This window comes from Halyomorpha halys, unplaced genomic scaffold, assembly GCF_000696795.3.
Source record: "Halyomorpha halys isolate HHAL.00 unplaced genomic scaffold, Hhal_1.1 Scaffold22.1, whole genome shotgun sequence".
In the NCBI taxonomy this organism is placed as follows: domain Eukaryota; kingdom Metazoa; phylum Arthropoda; class Insecta; order Hemiptera; family Pentatomidae; genus Halyomorpha; species Halyomorpha halys.
The window spans coordinates 1,583,261-1,607,446 of record NW_027104816.1 but is presented as its reverse complement, the minus strand read 5'-3'; the positions used below and the strand labels follow the sequence as shown (position 1 = coordinate 1,607,446).

General features: G+C 34.1%; 1 long non-coding RNA gene across 1 annotated transcript in view; it reads right to left on the bottom strand.

The window, feature by feature from the left end:
- The window catches only part of LOC136795311 (uncharacterized), a 707,978-nt gene that overhangs the window by 47,117 nt on the left and 636,675 nt on the right, over nt 1–24,186 (bottom strand). Inside the window, exon 6 of the long non-coding RNA XR_010842895.1 lies at nt 22,844–22,881. This is a non-coding gene — a long non-coding RNA (uncharacterized lncRNA). The remainder of the gene's footprint in view (nt 1–22,843; nt 22,882–24,186) is intronic.

Sequence of the window (24,186 nt, the reverse complement as noted above, 5' to 3'; positions counted from 1 at the left end):
TAATTATTAAATATAATATAAGTATATTTAAATAAGTATGCATTGTACAAGAAAAATATTGAACAGGTTATATTCTGTTTGTAATTTTTTTTTTCACCTCAACAATTAAAAAAGTTATAATTTAAAAAACTATGATCCTTCCCATTGATCTTTATGGATGCGAAACGTAGCCTCTTACACTAATGGATGAACAGCGACTTAAGGTTTTGGAAAATAAAGAATTAAATAATTTATCAGGACCGAAAAACGATGAATTAACGGGAGAATTTAGAAGCCCAAATTTAGGGAACTACACTCGTTGAACATAATTCAGGTTATAGCGAATAAGGGCGTGTAAGGTCGTAGGGCTTAGTCACCAACCGATTTTTAATGTTAATAAACATTGATAAGACGGGTAAACGGTGGTAGACCGAAGCGTAGGTGGGAAGATTGCATTAAGACTGATCTGGTAGATTTGGGTTTGGACAGGCGTCATTGGGAAGTAGCCAGCGAATGGTAGTATCGGCATTGAACTTTTGGGTTCGCTAAGCCTTATTATAAATTATTATTATTATTACAACTCCATTCTACTAGAGTCATCACAACTTGCATTTTGCATTTAAAATTAATAATATAAAGAATAGACAAACTTAAAAATGGGCATGTAAGATCGTGAGACTTACAATTCGTAACGAATGGATTCCTAAGATATTAATAAACACTGAGCCAACGGGTAATCGTCCGAGGGGTGGAATGAAACTTTGATGGGACAATTGCGTTAAGACTGATTTAAAAAATTGGGAGGGGCGTCACTGAACGAATGGATGTAGAGAGCGATTGAAGGCATCGGCATCGAACCTTCGGGTGCGTTAAGTAGTTTATAATAATAATAATAATAATAATTATTATTATTATTATTATTAAGTTACTGACTATAAAATAATCCAAAAAATGGCTGATTGTCAGAGCCACTACTATGTAATAAACTATAAGGCAGTTACAATCATGTGCTATGTACTGTCCAGGATAATCCCTGGTGGCAATTATCCAAAATAAGTTAATTAATTAATTTATAGCGAGTCCTACAAAACTATTATTACAATATGATTCTTTTCTAAAGGCCTGTTGCGTGTTTACCAGTTACCAATTAAATACCTTTTTATGTATAAAATGTTGTTACCAGTAACTATATAATATAATAAGGGGTGTTATTGTGTAATATAATAGTAAATAAAGTACATAAAGGAACAAAGGGTTTATGCATAATTTATTGCTTTTATTAAAATGATTCAGATAATTGGTTTGCCATAAAATATTGTTTACATTATGAATTATTACCTAATGTATTTAAAAGCTTCTGATTTGGATGACTCATGTCATGAGGTGTAGTAACTTAGGTGTTGTCTTAGCCGTGGAGTTCGTCTTTGCGTTGGAGTTCCATTTCTGAAGAGCTCTTCTCAGGACCTCTTCTTTAGACCGTCTTCCTACTTCTGCTGTCTCTCCTGCTTCTGTCTTCAATCTTTTTTCCTGGCCTCGTTGTCCAGACCCTTTTCTCCCACCTCCCCTTAGAGGCGTTACCTTTTCCGAATCTAATTCCTCATTGAGTGAGCGTCTCCCCTAGGCCCGAGAGGGGGTAGAAAAATTCTAGGAAGAGTTTCTAACTGCTTAGTTGGCTTCTGTCCTTCGCCATATAGCAAGAGATGTGTGAAAAGCTCTGACAAGACCAAGTGTGGTACACAAACACAGGTGCCTGTGTGTGTTGACAGGGGTATCCGGGGTAACAGGTATCCTCGCAGATATGGCTAAATCATATAACGTCATTTACCCATAGAACATGATAGCATTAAGAATTGTGACAATACTGTCACATGAAACCTGGTGCAATAGTGGGTAGCATATACGAGTACATTGCCTCTTAAGTTGGCTCATAATTAACGGTTCATTTACTATTTAAGTTATTTTTACCGCAACCCGACCATTTTCTTTTAATATATTACACAAAGTTATAGAATAAAAAGATTTAAGTTCTTCTAACATAATAAAATTCTTTCTATAGACTTATTTATAAATTAAATAACGTTCATGAACTAGCTCAGTCAAAAACTTAATAAATGGAGATGCAATAAAACTGGTGATGATATAAAACAGGAACACGATTACTCGCCATGGGAGTCATATCGTATTACTGCACTATAATAAAACATAGTTATAAAGGCAGCGGACAGTTAAAATTAACTGCGTAACCATTTAATGTGGGGTGCCGTTATAGTGGATATGCACCAGTATATCTTAACGAGCTTCGGTATTCACCGCCACCACCTAAAGCCATACTTGGATGTCGACAAGCGAACCAGTCTATACATCATCGTACATAGTTCTATACTTCTTTTCTTAATGGTTGTTAAAACTTTAAAGGAAATGAAAAGTTCTAGATAGTAAAGGGAAAATATACCCAACTTAAAAAAAAAAAATTGTAGCCCTTTTTATTTATATCCACATCTGATAAATACAAAATTAATAATAAGTATATTACCATCATCATGGGTGCTACAACTCATCACTGAGTCTTTTTTTTTCTTTATTGGCGTGACAGACCGTGGAGGTCCAAAGCGCATTGTACTTAAGAAATACATCGCTTGTTTCCTGACGTGATTTTCATAGGGTGGGTCCGTCACTCCCACGCCTATTTTTGTGAGTGCCAGCCAATGACTAACGGGCCTCACAAATTCTCGGAGGAGATTGTGAGTATTGCATAATTTTTATGCTTGAAAAAATCCCGGGTAGGGCCGGGCTCGAACTCGCAATCTATGGGTTGATAGACAGGTGCGTTACGACACTGCTACCGTCACCCCACCACTGAGTCTTGGTCTCCTCAATTAGTCTCTCTCTCTTGCAGCCGTTCTCCAGTTAGCAAACAGTCCAAGAAGAGCTCTACTATCTGTATCGAGCTCACCCAAGGTGTTCCAACTCTTCTTTTTCTTTTTGGAACCGTCAGCATAATTTTGCTGATTGTGGTACTCTTATCCATTCTGGCTACATGACCCACCCATTTTAGACGCTATATTCTAATGAACCGGACTACATCCGCCTTCTTTGATCGTTAACTGAGAGCACTGATTCATAAATACGTCGTAGTACTTTTCTTTCAAAGATCAGCAGCTTGCTTTCATCTGTTTTGGAGAAGCTCCACGTTTCCGCTCCATATGTAAGGATAGGACGAATCAACATCAAGTACAGAGTCGCTTTTGTTTTCCTGGAGATAAAGCGATTTCTTAGATACCACCGCAGGCCAAAATAATTTCCAGAATCTTCTTAAATATTTATTCTGACACATTGTTTTCGACATTTACTTGAGAGCCCAGATAAACAAAATTAACCGTTTCGAATGTGTAGTCATCAATCGAGATCTATCGATGCGCATTTATACCAGCAGCTATATACTTGGCTTTTTCTCCCATTTCTAGAAAGTCACATCTTCAGCGAGTTCGAGAGCCAAAAATGCCTTCTTTAGGCCACAAAATGATCTCTGGATAGTATCAATATCGCCTGTATTTGCAAGGATTTGTATTGGCATACTAAATTGGCCATCCTCAAAGCCAATATATTTTAAAAACAACTTTTATTATAAACTATTTTTTAACTAATAACATAACGGAGTTGAGCTATGGGACTCCATTAAACCATCTAATTCCTCACGAATCCAATCCTTACAGTCCAAAATCCTTAATGCTCCTTACTTTGTCACAAATCAAATCATCCATCAGGACCTCAATGTCCTCTATGTTGCCGATTTGGCCAGAACCAGATACCAATCCTTCCATAATAAACTTCCCAACCACCCAAACCAACTCGTTTCTAGCCTGGCTTCTCCTTCACTACCTAATAATCCTCCTAGACGTCTGAAAAGATGATGGCCTCGAGATGTTCTCCTATAAAAATATTTTTGGAGTCCTATCAATGGGTAGATTCTCCACATGTTTTTATCATGTCATAATATCTCTTACAGCAAATTTACTAGATGTGTATATATGTATACAGTTGTAAATATCAATAAATAAATTATAATTAAAAACAAATAACATTATTTATAATGTTCATAAATTTATTTACACCTCACATCCAATAATTTAAGGACAACTTTACTTGGCAGATTCATCAATTTTGACTAGTAATTATACGTAGTTTTCATTAGTGAACAAAAATTGGAATGAGATAACTGACTTTCCCCACAGGAGTCTCGTACTAATACTTACTAAAAATTTTCACTAAGTTTGTGGAAAATGAAATTAAAGGTTCCGTCTTCTAGAAAAATCATAACTTTTCAATAAATGTTTTGACATATTTACGTACTAAATTTAAAGCTGTTCGTACACATACAGACTGAACTACGATATCTTTTAATAATATTGCTCTTACCCCTGTCAAACAGATCCGCTACCTTGGAATACATACGAAAAAACGACTAACTTGGAATCTTCACCCAAGACTAAAAATACAAGAGACTGTACGTCGATTTCGACTATTACAGCACTTACTAGACAAACGGTCTAAACTTCCAACACATCACAAAAGGCTAATCAACATGACAATTTTAAGGCCTATCTGGACATACGGAGTTATATAATACAGTTATGATAGTGAAATATAAAAATTGTGAAAGATGGAAATTACTAATTAATGCTATGATAATAAACAGGTAAATTAATGGTGTAAATTTATTACTAAAGGAATGTTCTCCTTTATTGGTTGTGTTTTATAGGTTTATTTTGACTGTGTAAAATTGAAATGTGCATAATAACCTGCGAGTTTTAATCAACCAATGTGAAACTGTGATTCCAAAATTAAAGTATGCGAATTATAGTTAATAATGCTTTGGTACTGTTAATAATAAATTATAATTAAATCTGTAATTTTATTTGATTGTCTTTGATGACACCGAATCGGCCGAAACGTACATGTAATAAAGAACGTTGAAAACTTTTGGGTTATTATCAAAAAAATCAATTTATTGGTGTTGATATAATCGAGCAAGGTTCCGCAGAGGTTTGTTGGTGTACACTCACTTACTGCCTCTATCGATCGACTCCTTTGTCTCAATTTAAGGCTTTGAATATTTTATTAAACTCCCCCCGCCCCTTTTGAAGAAAAACTTCTAAATAATTGAATTGGAAAGTAAAACACTTATCAAGTTGAAGTGAGATGTACAGGGAAAATTCCATTTGTTCTAAAAACACGTCGTAAAACTTTTGAGATTAAATTTTAAAATTGAATGCACTTGTTTAAATTAATAATTAATTCCATCCACTTCGGGACTTAAATGATATATTTATGTAGCATTGTTTAATGTTTAAATTTTTAATCTGTATATATTTGGTACACAGATATTGGAGAACGAAATCTAAAGCTAAAAGAGAACCAAACAATCGCCTTACTTTTCAAAAGGGGGACAGGAGTTAGTCTGTGGGACCAAATTGCCAAATTTTTTTTTTTTTTGCACTCAAGGTTCTCTACAACAGTACATCGAAAATCTGATTCGATTACAATACTCTTCTCACCTTTCTTAGGTGGAGGTAATAAAAAACAACAAAAAATTTAATTTAATTATCAATTATAATTTTCGTACTTAATTCATTTTGATTTTCTTTATTGATTGACGATAACTTACATTCAAATATAAATTTATTTTGTCCCTTAACTCCCACTATCTTTATTTTTTTAAAAAATAATCTAGATTATAAAAAAAATTATTTATATGATAAGAAAGATGAAATATGTTAAGGACCCTACTGATAACAGAGTTCTAATCTTTTGAATGAGGTTTTTTTTTTTAATATCAGATTGATAATTAATGAGCAAATTTTTAAATAGTTGAAGTGATGAAATAGGAGTATTAATATCCGTTAGTAGATAATAATTATATTAGCAATTTATCAACATAAAATATCGCGATATTAATTGTTGAAGATGAATCGATTAGGACAAAATAACGTGCAACTGAAATTTCTGACAGTCAGACTATTTCAATATAAGAAGCTGATATCAAAGACCATCAACTCTTCATTGACATGGCAAGATTAATATTTTTATTTATTTATTTATTTATTTAATGAGATTTACAACTGTACAAATAATAAATACAATAAGTAAATATGTTGTATGTTTCATATACACTTGAAAATCTTGGAAAGGAACCACCAATTGGTGGTACTTCAAACATTAATTTAAATTAGAAGGTCCCGTGGCCATCTTCTTTTCAGACGCCTCGGAGGATTATCAGGGATTGTTAAGGATGAAAGATTAAGAATTAATGGGTTAGGATGAAAAGACGCATATCTGTTTTGGGCCAAATCTGGAACGAATGGGATGTTAAGGTCTTTGTGAATGAGTTTATTTGTAACGTAATAAGGAGCATCAAGGATCTTGTTTGGTGGAGCCCCAGAGCTCAATTCTATATGTCCTAATTGGTCTGGTCATCATAGTGTATACTAATTTTTTGTAGTGAATGGGAAGTTTACAGTGTTTGTCAAGTAGGTGTTGTAACAATCGGAATCTACGAGCAGTTTCTTGTCGTTGCAGTCTTGTGTGTGGATTACAAGTAAGTATCTTGTCAAGATGGAGTCCTAAGTATCGAATCTGTTTAACAGGGGTTAGGGCAGTATTTGTTTTAGAATATAAATTTGAAAAATCGATTCTATAAAATGGTATTTCCCAGGCATATACCTCCTCCTCTCTCCCCCTTTAATATATATATTTCAGTTTCCCAGATTTTGTTTTTCAATTAGGCTGTTCACAGACACACATGCATACAGACCATTTTGAGTAATTATTTTTTTTTTTTTTTAGACGAAACGGAAACGCCCTTATAAGACAGGCCCTCCTTTCCTTTCTTCCTGATCTTCTTCATTCTATCAGACTGCACTCTTCTTTCTTCCTCGCAATACTCTCCCCTTTCTCATCTCTTCGGCACCCGCAAGGACCTTTACCTTTCTTATAATCATCTCGACTTGAGATTCCTAATTTCCCCGTTTCTTTATTCATCTGCTTAATGTACTCCCCGCCCCCTTTATATTCCCACATTTTCCCATAGATCTCCCTATTAACCCAGACCATAAACGAAGCCTCCTTAACATAATGTCCATTTCCAGGTCATCCAATCCTCAGTAGAATTCTCTGGTAGGACTCAGCCTCCTTCTCCTTCATCGGTAACTTTACTGGCCCATAAATCCTCCTCAAGATCTTCCTCTCTATTCCCAAATGTTTCCTTAAGCTAGGAAGAGGTCTCCATTAAACGGTTTGACAACCGTGTTATTTTTTCTCTTTTATTGACAGACCTTTTTTACAGTATAGACTTACTAGTGGCAAAGCTGAGTCTTTTCATCTTGACCAGCCTCTCCTCCCATTACTACAAATAATTTCCCCTAAATACTTTAAGCTATTTGTGACCTTGATTTCACCATCCTTTATTTTAACTGTTTTTTCCCGAAAGTTTCTATCCGTAGTCATCAACTCCGTTTTTTCGAACGATACTTGCAAGCGGACTCTTTCGGTTATTTCTTTTAGGATGTTTAACTGCCCTATTGCTTCATCCGCAGATCCCGACAGGAGGGCCAGACCATCAGCATGCTGCAGACAACTTACTCTGACGTCATTTTTGTTGGTCCCTAATTTTCCCCGCGCTATTTTTGATCCCTAACTCCTTCATTACTTTATCCAGGACTACATTGAACAGTACCAGAGACAGATAATCCCCCAACCTGATCCACGTCCTAACCAGAAAGGGCCCCCAGATGACTCCTTGGAATTTCACCCTCGAGGTCGTGTTGATCAGCGTTTGCTCAACCCACTTCCTTGTCTTTCTGTCTACTCCATATTCTTCCAGAATCCCCAGTAAAGCCCTCCTATCCACAGAATTGTAGGCCATCATAAAGTTCATAATAATATTTTTATGTATTTATTTATTTTTTTTTTAAATTTATTTATTGATATTTACAATTGTACATAAATACATCAAGTAAATTTGAGGAAATCATAATGATATGGTTTGACAGGTGCAAACGTGTAGAGGATTGTCCCGAATAAAAGAGGAAGCAAGAGTAGAAACTAATGGCTTTGAGTGGTTAGGGAGTTTGTAATGGAAGGATTAATATCTGGTTCAGGTCAGATCGGTTACAAATGGAACATTAAGGTCTTTGTGGATGATTTTATTTGTGACAAAGTAGGCAGGATTTAGGATTTTACGAAGGATTTTGAATTATAAGGTTTTGATATGAGAGGAATTCACAGATTTAGTGGAGCCCCAAAGCTCAACGCCGTATGTCCAGATGGGCCTTATAATTGTCATGTAAATCAGTCTTTTGTAATGAATTGGAAGATTGGACCGTTTGTCTAGTAAGTGGTGTAATAGTCGAAATCAAGTGCAGTTTCCTGTCTTGTGAGTCTTGTGTGAGGATTCCAGGCTAGTCGTTTGTCCAGATGTAGTCCAAGGTAGCGGATCTGTTCAACAGGGTAAGGGCAACATTATTGAAGTATACTGTAGGGCAGTCAGTAGGTTTACGAAATAGGGTAAAAGTAATTTGATTGGATTTGTTGAAATGTATTCTAATCCTCCAATTATGACACCATTCTTCGGGGGCTGCGATATGGAATTGAAGAGTGAAGAGTTTGGGATGCAATTAAAGGGTTATTATTAACAGCGAGCACACATGTGTCATCGGCATACGTGGTGAGGACAGTGTTAGGATTAGTTGGGATGTTTGCTGTATAGATTGTGTAGAGGATGGGACCGAGCGGAACACCAGCGGACTGAAAAAAGAGGGATGAATAGGAACCATTGTGGTTTACTTTCAATAATCTGTCAGTGAGAAAGGAACGAATAATGAGAAAGTATGTAGGAGGTAGGAATTTACGAAGTTATGTATTTATTTTTTTACTCACGGGAACTCAAAAATATAATTCGAAATTTTACTTTACTATATAGTTCATATAAAAGTAATTGAAAGTAAAAAATGTCAGTTTTGACAGATTCAATAACAGTAAATATATTTGAGTAGATAAAAAAAAAAAATTATCACCACGAATAATAAAAATGGAATTAAGAAGTTTCATAATCCACACCCTCATTTTAATTTATTAAAATTACTAATAAATAATAATAAAAAGAAAGAGGAATATATAAAATTTAATAGGAATACATTTTAAATATTTAAAGTTATTAAAAAGTTTAAAGATAACTGCTTAATTTCTCTATTTAGATTAAAAAAGTATTTTCAACTGTTCAGAAAAAACTTTGGAATAAATAAATTTCTGAAAAAAAAGATTATAAGGAATAGATTTAATAAGAGGCATTAGTGGAACCACATTGAATTAATGGAAGAGGAAGGAGAACGCATGAATAATGCATGAGAGAGCCCAGAACGGTAATAACAGCGCAATGAGCGTTATGGCTCTGCAATAGACAGTACATTTGTATCTTGTCGACTATCTTAGTCTTCTCTACAGTCTTTTAAGATCTTACTTAGCTGTACCGACTTCATTTTCAACCATTAATAGGACGTAATATATATATTACATTTAACTACATATATAATACATCTTAAATAAGATATAATTGGAATATAAGTATTACAATCTTAATAATAAGTCCTTCTGTCAACAAACCAGAAGGTAAATATATTGGATTAAGGAGCAGAATAAATTAGTATCTACATAAAACTTGTGCATTTCATTTCATGTCCCACTTTTTTTTTAAAGTTTTACTCTCGGTTTCACATATCTGGTGCCGAAATCCGAAGCTGTGAATAGTGCAAAACACGTGATACCGGGAACAATTATTTTCTTTCTTCTCTTCTCTTTTAATTACTATTTTCTTTATTTTTGGTTTTCGATTTTGTTATCGATTTTTCACAAGTTTCTACATGGAGAATAATGAAATTCTAAGACCAACGGTCCTCACGGTGCCCCATAATCTCCCTTCATTTCCAATGCCGGCAGCGGAACTGGGGATCCCATCACTACTAGAGATCCAAAGTTGTGGATTAAAATTCTACATCTGATGGCAGGAATAGAGGCAAAAGTAGATGAGAACCTTCTAGACAAAGAGGATGTGAACTCGTTAAGAGCTGCAGTGGTTTGTAGGATCAAAAGGAGCATCCTAAACTAAATCCAGGCCGACTAAGAAACGTCGTAGATCCTGGTGAAGAAAAGCCTGAAAAAAGCGTTCAGCGGTGGTAGATGGAAACCCGAAGAATGTCCAGATGTTCCGTCAAAAGAAGAATCTAGGAAGAGTAACGGCAAGTTCGCTGGAGTTCTCCTCACTTCTTTCAAGGATACTTAAATCCTCGCCATAAAAACAAGAAAACGAGAGTGATCGTACTTGTATGGACAGTGCGCAGGAAATGATGGATGCCAGTGCAAGGGAAGAGGAGGCTAAAATGGAAGTTGAAGAGACCGGTAAGACAAGGGTTTCACACAGTTGGCCGGTAGTTGCGTTGAACGTTGAGGAGGGAGTTTAAAAATTGCGAAAAAGAAAGAAGTGAGACCGAAAAGAAATGACTAAACCAGGGTAGTAGACCTAAGAATTGAGTAAGGAAAGAAAACCGAAGATGCAATGACTGTAATAAAACCGGGCATTTGGTGGTCATGCGGACAAAACCTCGCTATGTGCCCCTCTTAGAGAGGCATTGTTCGTATTTATTCAAGCAAAGGGATACGAACCAGGGTGCACCCATGGAAGTGAATGTCCAGAGAGTAAGGAGATAAGGGATCCCAAAGATATCAGAGAGAAAATCGCTCGAAACGTCCCAGACGTTAGAAACAGAGTTGGAGAGAGGGGAGATTATATATAATTTGCTGTTATCGCTGAAGCGGACTGTATTTAAAATAATTACAATATATAATGAACAGAATAAAATAAAATCTCTATCCTATTATGAAAAAAATTGAATGAGGAGAAGATGGTTGGGGGTGCGGTCAATGAAAAACACAAATAAGTACGATTAACTTATTTTAATGTGCCAACGTTTCGGCTAGAGTTTCTAGCCTTCTTCAGGGCTGTTCGCTGGAAGATCAAACACCTAATCATTTATTAGGCGTTTGATCTAATGATGATGATTATAAAATTAATTAGGCGTTTGATCATCCAGCGAACAGCCCTGAAGAAGGCTAGAAACTCTAGCCGAAACGCTGGCACATTAAAATAAGTTAATCGAACTTATTTGTGTTTTTCATTGACCGCACCCCCAACCATCTTCTCCTCATTCATCATCCACAGTCAACTATCTCTCATAATTATGAAAAAAATTGATTAAGTTTATTTTACCATAAACTTAATACCAAGGGTTACAAGATAGTTGTTGGAGTTTAGATTAATGCTAAGTTTATAAGGAATAATGGAAAGGATTATTAATTACTTGGTTTGTATCTTACGATGGAAGACGGGTTTCTATCTTGTTCTTTTCTTCTCATCTTGCCGCCGCCACCACTCTTGCCTAAGTGTGGTGAAGTTCTGCTCACTCATGTTGGTAAGGTATCACCAAAAAAAGTGCTATTTTTCACCTGTTTAGGCCAATATGGCTACAAACTCTTTTTTTCCTTATGTTTTCACAAAAGGACAACATTTCCAGTGAAAATTCCAGTGAAGGAAGCATCCTCAAAAAATAGTGAAACGTTTTACTAGATTTTTAATGTTTGTTTTCTAAATAAAACGTATACGCTAGGCATAGAAGCGATAAGACATTTTAATTAAACCATGGCTAAGGAACGGAAGTAAAAAAAAACAACGAAAAAACGCCACTAACCATTAGTTGAGAAATTAATGTTAGACGGAAGCCAAACCTAATAGAAAAGATACGATCAGAACACGAGGAGGAGAAATAATCAACTAGGAAACTGAGGACAAAAACTCGATGATGATGATGGCTGTGGCTCACGAAGACCATTCCAGCAGCTACTGCTTTATTCCACCCCACGCACTTCGTCCTGGACTTAATCTCCACGTTCCAGGATTCGGAACAACTTTCCAAGGGGGCTTAAGTAACTTTTCCCTGAGGACAAGCTAACCAATGGAATACATAATTAATTTCTTAAGTAGTTTATAAAGTCGCTATCCTTTCTATTTCCAAGTTTACCTCTCAGGAGAGTTTACAGAGGACGTTTTATCAGATTCGATGTGCACTGTTGGTCAGAGGTAGGAACAGATCTTATGTGTAAACACTATACAGACGTGATACTTGCAAACTTTATTTATTGGAAACGTGTAAGTGCCATTATATTATGCTTGGTCTTATCTGTATTCCTATATATTTAAATATGTGTCATATAATTCGTAGCATGTGCATAAGTGAGTAAAGGCATCCGTGTACACATCGTTTATATGCACGTATCTGCATATGTTGGTATAATCTTCTTATATTACTTATGAGTAAATTGATTTTCTTCGTTTTCTTTTATTTTCATCTAGATTAAGAATTTATTTTATTTTATCTACTGATTTTACTCACTTACTTATTTCAGATACGGTTTAAACTGAGTGAGTACTTAGTAGTTACTTGATTAATGGCTGGATTTACTTTAATTGTACATTTCTGTTACATTGAAAGAAGCTTGTCAATGAATAAAATTTACTCTAAATCCTATATCTAATACGCCTAATTCTATCTCCAATGAATGTACGGTGTGAACTGTAATATATTGGATTGTAAAACAAGTTTTTTGTTAGTGGTTTCAATAAAAGATTCAAATTCTTGTAAATATTTTTAATCAATTATATATGACCCATTCTGACATGACTGCTTAGATTATTCCGTAATAAACTCCTCTATGTACGTTTTACAGTCCTCGGCAAAATTGTAAATCATTATCATGGTGTAACTATTTAATGGTTACTATCATGACAGCATCCACCGAAAGTCATGTCGCACTTGGTCTGGCATGATCGTTAATAGTATAAGTAATGTCAGTGGACTAACAGTCGCGTTAACTGACACATTTTACTGTCATACATATACGTCTCAACAGTGAACTGCCGCATCATATCAGCATTACAAAATGTAATGACAATAGGTAGGAAAGCATTGCTCTTATATATATTTGCCAAGAAAAATAAAATTGTATTAGCTCTGGGCCCAAAAAAAAATCCACCATGGACCCCAAAAACGTATTCGCCCACGAACAAAATTGTAGCGAGTTTCGACATGTTTCGCCTTTCTCAAGCTATTCATAAGCGTAGACGATTTTTTATCGGATAAAGTGTGGCCATGATGAGAGAATAGTTTAGAATAGCCTGTTCTAAAGGAATTGCACAATGTCTCAGTCGGCAACTCGTATAGGGAGAAGGATCATTCTGGGGAGGCGATGGGAATACCAATGAAGGGAGGCAACTCCATCACGGACTACAAACAAGAAGCGGTGAAAAATAAAGAGAATAGGGGAGAGAGAAGAGGGGGAACTATTGCAATCCGAGGAAATTCACCACGCTGCCAGTTGTTATCGATGTATCGGTTCGGCTATCGATTTGAACATCGAAGTGAACAATGCGCTTGACATAAAAGCAATGACAATAGAAAAATAGTAAATTAAATTTTAATAATATAACATAAAATATTGGTTAAAAGTTCAGAACCGACGTTTCAGTGAGCGCTAGAGGGCCTGGCAATACATTTTGTGAGGAATTTTTGTTAAAAAGATTTTATTTTCTACCGTGGTTTAAACAGGTAAATGTATCTGGATAGCTGAGGGAACTAAGCGACTGTCTTGTAACAGCAGCCGTGCCGGTTCGAATCCAGCCTGATCGAGTTTTATGTGGCGGTCACACGAAATGAAATCTTGACCCCACCCACTATGGTTATAATAGGTTGGTAACCTCTAAATAATACCCCAATACACCAGATATGACTAGAGAGTCATAAGAAAAATTATATATATCATAAAAGAGCCTCAGAATGCATTTGTAAGCAACTTAATAATCAAACATTTAGCGGGCGGGGGGAGAGAGACAGGGAGGCTCGCTATGTTCAAAGTCAGGAAATGGGAAGTGTCGAACTTTCAATTTAGAGCTAAGTGACTTGTATAAATTCTTGCGTATTTCATAATCTATATTTTTTGTTTATTTGTAAAATGATTTGATAAAAATCAGGGTTATGAAAATTTTTATCCTATTAAGAAAATTTCCATGGAGATAATATTGTTATAAAGGTTGTAAAAAATGACACCTTTAGATATATATGAAAAGAACGCGGTGGTTATCAGGCGATCGAAAGATAAAGAAATCCGGGAAGGTGTCCAAGTCATCGACAAAAGAACTGCTGGCCCTACTCCAGCTCTTGTAGTCTTCTTGTAGTACAAGAGCCCAAGAGGAGAAAAAAGCAGTTATCTCACCCTAATTTTTGATTACTTTAATGAAAACTATGTATAATTAATAGTCAAAATTGAGTCTGCCAAGTATAGGTAGGGGGAATAAAAAATGGCGGCTGTTTCAAAACCAAAAAAAAACAACTAATTTTTCATTCGGAGCTCTTTATCTTAAAAAGAATAGTACACAAGAAAGCCTAAGAGAACGTCATTTAAAGAAGAGTAAATTTGCTAAAATATGAGCCCTAAAGGAGTTATTTACGTTCGATGGTTCGTTAGTGAATTTATTATGAAAAATTTATATCTCAAAAACCATTTGACATAGAGATGTCTATTAGCAATCAAATTAAAGCTAGTTTAATGAGCTATAAAGTAGTTTATAATGTTTATCATCGTAGGAGTAATCCTTACATGAAATTTGCTAAAATAAATTTATTTATAGTTGTTCGCAATATTCATAGGTGGATATCATAAAAACAACTACCCCCTACGAAGATAAATGTGATAAACTACTTTATAGGAAGTTAAATTTCCTTTATTATTTCAGTTTTGGCGGACATATGTGCGTCTTATGGATCTAGAGATATATTTTTTCAAAAATCCAACATTTTATAGGAATAAGTCGAAATTAACATTTTGTGAGTTTATTTTGTCAAATATCATAAAAACTAATACTCCTACATAGATAAACATAATTAACTATTTTGTAGTAAATTTAATTTCAGCGCTGGCAGACATCTGTGCGTCCAATCGTTTCTCATATGAAGTTTTCCATAAATCAAACTTATTGCCGGAACAACTATAAATCAATTTATTTTAGCAAACAAGCAAATTAGCAAAAAAAAACTACTATTTCTACGAAGGTAAAAGTCATAAACTTCTTTATAGTCCATTAAACTAGCTTTAATTTGAGTGATAATAGACATCTGTACGTCACATAGTTCTTGAGATATGGAATTCTCAAAATAAATTAACTAACTACTAATCTTTCTGTAGATTTGTAAGAAATATTGCTTTTTAAAAAGCTATATCTTGAGAACTATTGGAAGTAAAAAGCTCTTTTAGGGCTAATATTCAGAAAATTTACTTTTCTTTATCTTCTCTTAAATCTTCTAGTGTTGTTGGTAGCTTTTATCATATATAGAGCTCCGAATGAAAAATTAAGATTTTGAAACAGCAGCCATTTTTATTCCCCCTACCTATAATTGGCAGACTCATCAATTTTGACTCGTAATTATACATAGTTTTCATTAAAGTAATAAAAAATTGGGGTGAGATAACAGCCTTTTTTTCTTCCCAGCTCTTCGGAAACAACAACTACAGTAGTAAGGCATGTTGCAATACAACTTTAGATTAATTTCATTTCAATATGGGGTAGGAATTTATAATTTAGCAAGATATTTTCTGAATGTTCGGTAAAACTTGTAATTAATTATTAACACGAACTTTAATTACTATGTTTTTTTTATTATCGTAATTAGTAAATGGAGATGGTCTGGGTGCAGTCAAAAAGGAACTAGAATAGTAAAAAATTATTTATTGTCCCCCAAAGATTCATCCCACTTGATGAAAAAAAAATCTATAAAGGTTAAGGTTAATATGACATAATAATAATAAAAAAAAAAAACGATAGGGCTATAGAACGTAAACATTATATGTATTTATATACATAGAATCTCTGTCCACAACATTTTTTTGGAATATAGAAATACTGGACCAATTTACATGTTTTTTTCTTTTCAAAATGTTCAATTTATAGAGCTCTAAGTTACCTGTAGATTATCGAAGAAAATAGAAATAACTTGAACAAGTCTCCATTTTTTTTTTAATATTAATATAAAGAAATGAGAGGCGAAAACCATTTATTTTCCGATTTTTTTGTAAATTTGTATTTAAGCGTTTCTTGAGGTGATAAAAACTGATATGAACTTTTACCCCTAAAAAATCCTTTACCGCACTTTGATATATTAAAAAATTAAACTAAAATCTGTACCACTGCAACCCATTAAGGGTCAGGGGTTCAGTACTTTGGTACTACTAGTAGATCAACGGTTGTGCAAGGTGATTTGGTCAAAATCACGCTCAACCGCCAGATTTTTACCCAATTAATGAGGCTGGGTGGACCCCAGGAGGTCTCCAAAACCCACGGCTACAGTGTAACAGACAACAATTTTCTGCCCAGCCCGATTGGAACCCGGATCCTTGGAGTTAGTAGCATCGCGCCTTACCCCGGTGCTACCGCGCTCCCCATTTAGCTTATCATGTATGCAAATTATTAACTACATACCTTAAAACTTCGATAAAAATCTAACCCAGGAAAATATTGTCATATTATTGTACAATGGCTCACTGTATACTGTACCATACTACATGTGAACAATCAATATATTTAGTTAACGCTATATTTAATATTAATTTGTAAATATTTGTCAACAGACGTAGTTTTTTTAATTTAATTACATTCTTGTTTTGATTTTGTATTTTTGTAAGAAATATGTTTTTGTTTTTTAATAAATTCTTATCTGTATTTATCACCTTGTGTTGTAATGTCTATATGCTGGAATAACAGCCACCAGTAAGGATTATTTTGCTTAAAAACAAGTCGTCCAATCGCCTTTGTGTATTTGACCAGATATCGTGACCAGATGTAATATGACTTTTGAGCTCTGCTCTACCCCTCATACGTGGGGGATAGAGTGGGCTCAGGGATCCTCAGGTCGATTGTATAAATATTATATATATTATTTTATCATTATGTTATTTTATTTATTTATTTTTCATACAGATAGTTTGATTATGTTCATCTTGTTTATTCTTTTGTTTGTATATATTTTAACAGAGTGTTTTATTTTATTTTATTTTAATTTATTTTTTTTTTTTTTTATTTTCGTATGTATGAGATCATTCATCACTGTTACCTATTGCCCACAACTGTGTGGCAGATTGTAACATCTATCTATAAATAAATGTATCAAAAAAAAAAAAAGATGTAATATGAAATATATAATATAATTATTATTAATAACACAGCATACCTACGAACTCGGATAAAAACCCTTCCTTACAGCAAACCAAATCGAGTCCCTCGGAAAAAACAAAATGATTTTCCTATAGCAACTTAATTAGCATGACGGTAAATAAATATCATACAATAATTTTATATTAATACAACTTTTTTTTTATCTTATATATATATTTGAAATTTATAATTTATTTTCCCTATTGTCATAATAAGATCATTAACTGTTATTTCACAGATTTTTCTTAAAAACAAAAAAACTCTATTTCAACTTTTAAAAATTATTAAATGTTTATGACTATTTTAATATTCTTTGCTTTGGGGCTCCACTAAACCTTCGAATTCCTCTCGTATCCAATCTTTACAATCCTAAATCCTTCGTAAAATCCTCAATGCTCCTTATTTTGTTACTAATAAAACCATCCATAAAGACCTAAAAGTTCCTTATGTAACCGATCTAGCCCGAACCCGATATTATTCCATCCATAATAAACTCCCCAACCACCCAAACCCACTCGTTTCTAACCTTGCTTTCTCTTCCATTCCTGGCAATCCTCCGAGGCGCCTGAAATGAAGATGACCTCGTGACCTTATATTGTAAACTGTTTTTAGTGTTCTACTACTGGGTAGTTTCTCTACATCCTGTATCATATCATTATGTCATTATGATCAAATTTACTGCTTGTATTTTTTTATACAGTTGTAAATATCAATAAATAAATAAAATAAAAATATTCTTTGGTTAATGTAATTTTCATAAAATGAACAGCAAAGAAATAATTTTGAAAAATATTCCGACAAACGAACTATGCAACCACTAGTAACTTACAAATTTTATTTTCTAAATATGTATATTTTTATGACTTATTATTATGTAGTACCAATATATTAAAGCCTTTTTTTAGTATAATGATGAACTACTCATCGAATTTATAATTTATAACATAAATTGCGACTTAATATATTGAAGTAAAGTTAGCAACTCTACTCAATGCACAGAGAGAACCTACAGGTGGGGTCGAGGGGGAATTATTTCAGCTCTCCCGCCTCTTCACGCTAGCTTAGAACTCACTCTAGGGAATGTATAGGGGAGTATACTTATAGGGCAATAGTTTAAGCTATATTTAAAAATAAAGTTCTTTTTGTCAACTTCATTTAAATATTAAATCAGGGCAGGAATAAGAGAGTAAAGTTTAATATTAATGATAAATTGATATCTATTTATTATATAATTGTGTACAAAACATTATTTGAATCGATATTACGAAATAGTATCGAATGCTATGGTGCCAGTGCACATAATCATTTGTTAAAACTTGCAAATATACAAAATCGAACAATAAGGCACTGCAATAAAAAAAAAACAGAAAATCTTCAAATCGAAAGTACCATTTACCACCCAAACTATTTTAGAGGATAGTAATTTATTTAGAAAAGATATAATATATCTAAAAAATTTCGAACCACCTTATAACAATAAAGGGGGTCACGGTAGCAGCGTGGTAACGCGCCAGTCTACCAACCTGAAGGTTACGAGATCGAGTCCCCGGCCCTACCCGGGATTTTTTAAGCATATAAATATACAATACTCAATCACAACCTCCCCCCGGGCATTTGTGAGCCCGTAAGCCAATGGGTGGCACTCACAAAAATAGGCGTGGGAGTGACGAACCCACCCTATGAAAACCTCGTCATGAGACGCGTGATGTATTTTCTACGTACATCGCGCAAGGCCTTGGACCTCTATGGTTTGTCGCGCCTATAATAATAATAATAATAATTATTATTATTATTATTATAACAATAAATTTAGTAAATGTACCTTAAACTATATGATAACATGTTCAATCGCTTACCAGAAGAACTAGTAAATAAATCAACCACGAACAACAACAAAAAAAAACTATTTAACTGGGGACTTCCTTACTTCTATGATTCCCAATAACTTGATGATTTTGATTCACAAAATGACCATATCTCCCTGTATTTTTTTCTTAAATCCACATAATCAACTTATTATGTTACAATCAGAATTAGCAATGTATGTGTGTGCTTAGTAATAGATATTATTGGATCCTTATTTTTATCATATTCTATATCATCTTGTTTTATTCTGATCATTATATTAATTCACTAATTGTAAATTCGCAGCGAATAATATACACTTCAAAATCCTTTTAGTCATTATTATTATTATTTTTTATTTAATTTAATTTTTTTTTGTAAATCATTATTTTATTTTTTACTTTATATTGATTTTAGTAGTTGTTAATTAAATTATTAGTTGTATCACTTGAGATCAATACTTTTGTACTTCTCTAGCTTAAAAATTGTATAGCGAACTGGAGCCCCAATAGTCAAAATTGTTATAATTACATTTCACTTATGTCTATCATTTTTATGTGTTATTTTGGCATCAACCGATCGATGTTCTCATCTGGTCGTACCAAATTAGATATAATTTTTTAGATGAAAAAAATAATAATAAATAAATTCAATGAAAAAGTATGATTAAGAATCCATGTTTACGCCAAGTTCAGGGATTAATTTGTAAGTAGTTTTAGTATTTCTTTTAATTAATTTTATTTTTATTTGTATTATTTTCTTTAGAAGTTTTTTTCGTTTTTAAAAGAAACTGATGTATTTATATTTTTCATAATAAAATTTAAATGTAAGAATAACGGTCAGTGAGGGTTATTTGTTTGGAGTCGCCTAGTAACGAGTTAACAATCTCAGCTGTCTAGTCGACGTAGTCATTCGTATAATTCATTTTGCATACCTTATCTGCCTGAGTTATGTGTAATTCAGACATTATATTGTTATTTGAAAATTATGGTAATATAATTACGGCATTCGATGAGTGGCTTGGTGGTATTTAATTTAACTAAAATCACACAATTGGATACATTAGTTGAATCAGTATAGACGTGGGGCCACCAACTTCTGATTAGTTTTAGAAACTGTCTATAAAAGCAGTGTACGTGGACAGTATAGCTCAAAACGAAAAGCCGTACGAAATACGGGAATATGATTTGGAATGGGATCTGACAGCAAATGTTTCGATTAAACACAGTCAGTAAGTGTATTGAATCAATTTTTAACATTTTTCCGATTTGATAGAAAATGGCTCTTAACTATTTTCATTAAACTCGGTATGTCGATGCACAATTAAATATTATTTATGATTGGAGAAGTTTGTCGGGGGTGCGGTCAGCAAAGAACAACATAAATAAACAAAGGAGAAGTTTGTCGGGGGGTGCGGTCAGCAAAGAACAATCATAAATAAACAAAACCATATTTATTTATTTTTTTATTCCGACGTTTCGACCTGAATTTCAGGTCTTCATCAGGGCTATAGAACAAAAGAGATAACATACAATTGAAAAGGAGTAGTATACAAACAAATTTAGAATTATACAAAATATTGAATTAAATAACACTTGTTTTTATACTATTCCTTTTCAATTGTATGTTTCTCTAAATGTTGTTGTTATCTCTTTTGTTCTATAGCCTTGATGAAAACCTGAAATTTAGGTCGAAACGTCGGCATGAAATAAATAACTATGGTTTTGTTTATTTATGTTGTTCTTTGCTGACCGCACCCCCTGACAAACTTCACCTTTGTTTACTTATGTTGTTCTTTGCTGACCGCACCCCCCGACAAACTTCTCCAATCATAAATAATATTTAATTGTGCATTAATCTAATTAATCTCCAATCATTAATCTACAGTCAACTATCTACACCTCACCTTAAATATAATTTATGATTATTATCATTATGATATCAGCCAGCTCTTATTCTCATTGAAATAGTCAACTATTTATAATTAGCAATGTATACGAGGGTAAGTCAATATTCATCCGCAATTTAGTTATATTATTGCTTATGTTGTTAGCACTGTAGTTTTTCGTTGATGAGGCATGCTTTGTTTCTTGTCTATGCAGGTTTCAAGCTGCTAGATTAGTTTCGTCATTTCTGTCGTGCTGTTAATCATGGCTGCTCCGTTTTCTATTTGCACCAAAGAAGTTTAGTGATCCGTTTTTAGTGGTGGTGGTGACTTTCGGTACAGTTACGCACGATGAAGGAGCCGGACGAGCATTTAACGCCGCAAATAAAGAGAACACTGAGCGTCCACGTGAAATGGTGCTCTTAGACAGATGAGTAACTACTGAAGAAGTGGCACATCGTTGGCAAATTAGTCACGGTTCGGCCAATGAAACCATCCACAACAGACTTGGGTTTCATAAAATTTGTGCAAGGTAGGTCCCAAAACAACTCACATAGTTGAATAAACAAACGCGCTTGTACAGCTGCCAAAAACAATGCTCCAGAAGCTTAAGTTTGAAGCACTGGATCATCTTCCACATAGTCCCGAACTTGCCACTTCTGACAATATCTTGTTTGGTCCACTCAAAGAGGCATTAAGGGGCCGTCGATTTACCTCGGATGCAGCAATGAAAGAAGCGGTGCATTCCTGGTTCGCAGCTCAACCGAAAACCTGGTTTTGTGAGGACATCAGGAAACTCGTACCAAGGACTCGTACGATGGACCAAGTGCATTGAAATGCAAGGGGACTATGTCGCAAAATGATGCACTTAAAGGTTTCCTATTTGATTAGAATAAAATTTAATAACTATATGGTAGATAATAATTGACTTAAAAAATTAAAATCTGTACCACTACAACCCATGGAGGGTCAAGGGTTCCGTACTTTGTAAAGAGTCTAGTACTCAGGGTTGTGCAAGGAGGTGATTTGGTCAAAATAACGCTCGACCGCCAGATTTTTAACCCAATTTAAGAGGCAAGGTGGATCCCAGGACGGCATCAGGACCCACAGGAGTTAACTCACGGCTACAGTGTAACAGAAAACAATTTTCTGTCCAGCCGGATTCGAACTCAGGTCCTTAGAGTTAATAACCACACGCTTTACCCCCTGGCTACCGCGCTCCCAATAATTGACTTAACCTCATGTATTAGTTTTCAAGCCTTATGAATCTCAGCAAAGCATGGAGTAAGGTTAACACACAATAAATAGTTCTGGAAGATATTGATTGACCGTGTGTAAAGATGAAAGGAATATGGTCCGGGTGCGGTCAAAAAAACTCAAATAGTAGAATATACTATTTTATTGAGCCAACGTTTCGCCCCACGTTGCAGGGCTTCGTCAGGGCTAAAAAAGATACAAACACATAGTTACAAAAGGAAAACAAAAACATAAGTGTAAAATTTACATTTTATACCCCTGTTATTTTACACTTATGTTTTTGTTTTCCTTTTGTAACTATGTGTTTGTATCTTTTTTAGCCCTGACGAAGCCCTGCAACGTGGGGCGAAACGTTGGCTCAATAAAATAGTATATTCTACTATTTGAGTTTTTTTGACCGCACCCGGACCATATTCCTTTCAACAATAAATAGTTGTGTACTATTCTTTACAGGTTACATACTTTTAAATACTGTTCTTCCAAAATAAATGAAATATCCTATAACACGTTACCTCAATAGTGTATTCTTCTGCCATGGTTCTATTTCCATCTGAAACAAAACATGAAGATTTTATTTATATTATTAAAACCTTACATAATATCTACGTTCCCAATATGAGAATGAAAAAGTATGAAAATAAGGAACAAAAAAAAAAATGAAAATAATTAAGATTCTGTAACATTTTTTTTTTCAGAATAATAGTTTTATTCTAGATTATTTATGTCAACGGAATGAAAAACTATTATCACTTAATTCCAAAGACATAGCGTGTTTACCAGTTACCAATTAGTTATCATCATAAATTATAATTACTATTAAAATACATGATATATTAGGGAGTGTATTGGGTAGTATAATCCTCAAAGCTATACAAATGAACAGAATATTTATTTTCACCTAATGTATCCATGAATTACATAATACATAAACATGATTCAGACTGATAGTCCTGCCATAAAATATCTATTTTAAATGAACACTTAGTTGGGTGGGTAGAAAGCAGCAGGTGGTAATGTATGCCGTGGTTGGTGATGACTTGGCCGCTTACGCCTTTTTTCCATCTCAGGTACTTTTTAAATATTGCTCGATTAAACTATCTTAAGTCTCCTTTTAAGCGTATATTTCAAAAGTAAGGGTCCGGTATGAACATACCAGTATGAAAGGTTGGCTTTTTTTGTGTTGTGATGTTTTGTAAGATTATCTTAATTATATTACGGATATCATATCTTTATCTTCTTGAATTGTCCTTTACTGCCCAGCTCGAAGAGACTTAACTTTGTATACCCCGGAATTCAATCCGATTATCCCCTTGTCAGAGGGTACCATCTTTTCGTTCCTTGGGTGGCTTCTCGTAGCTCCACCCTGAAGCATATTTTATAAAGAGGCCGATAAATGTTTGTTGTAAGCTATAATTGATCTATCCTGAGCCTTGCTCGCAGGTAACCTACTCATATCTGAGAACTTTGATTGGGGTATCATTCCAAATGTTCCAGGGATCTCTATAGAGGACGCTGTATGCGTTGACAGGAGTCAATGGTTTTTACGATGAACCAATGTTTCTCTTAGCCAGAGGTGTTCAGGTAGAAATATATTGGGAGATATTTTTATAATATTGTAATTTTTAATTCATAGCAGTACTTTATCATAATGTTTTTTTTAAAATTATTTATTTAATGTAATTTACAACTGTACAAAATGATACAATAGGTAAATATGTAGTATGTTTCATATACATTTGAAAATCTTGGGAAGGAACCACCCATTGGTGGTACTTCAACATTAATTTAAATTAGAAGGTCCCGTGGCCATCTTCTTTTCAGACGCCTCGGAGGATTATCAGGGATTGTTAAGGAT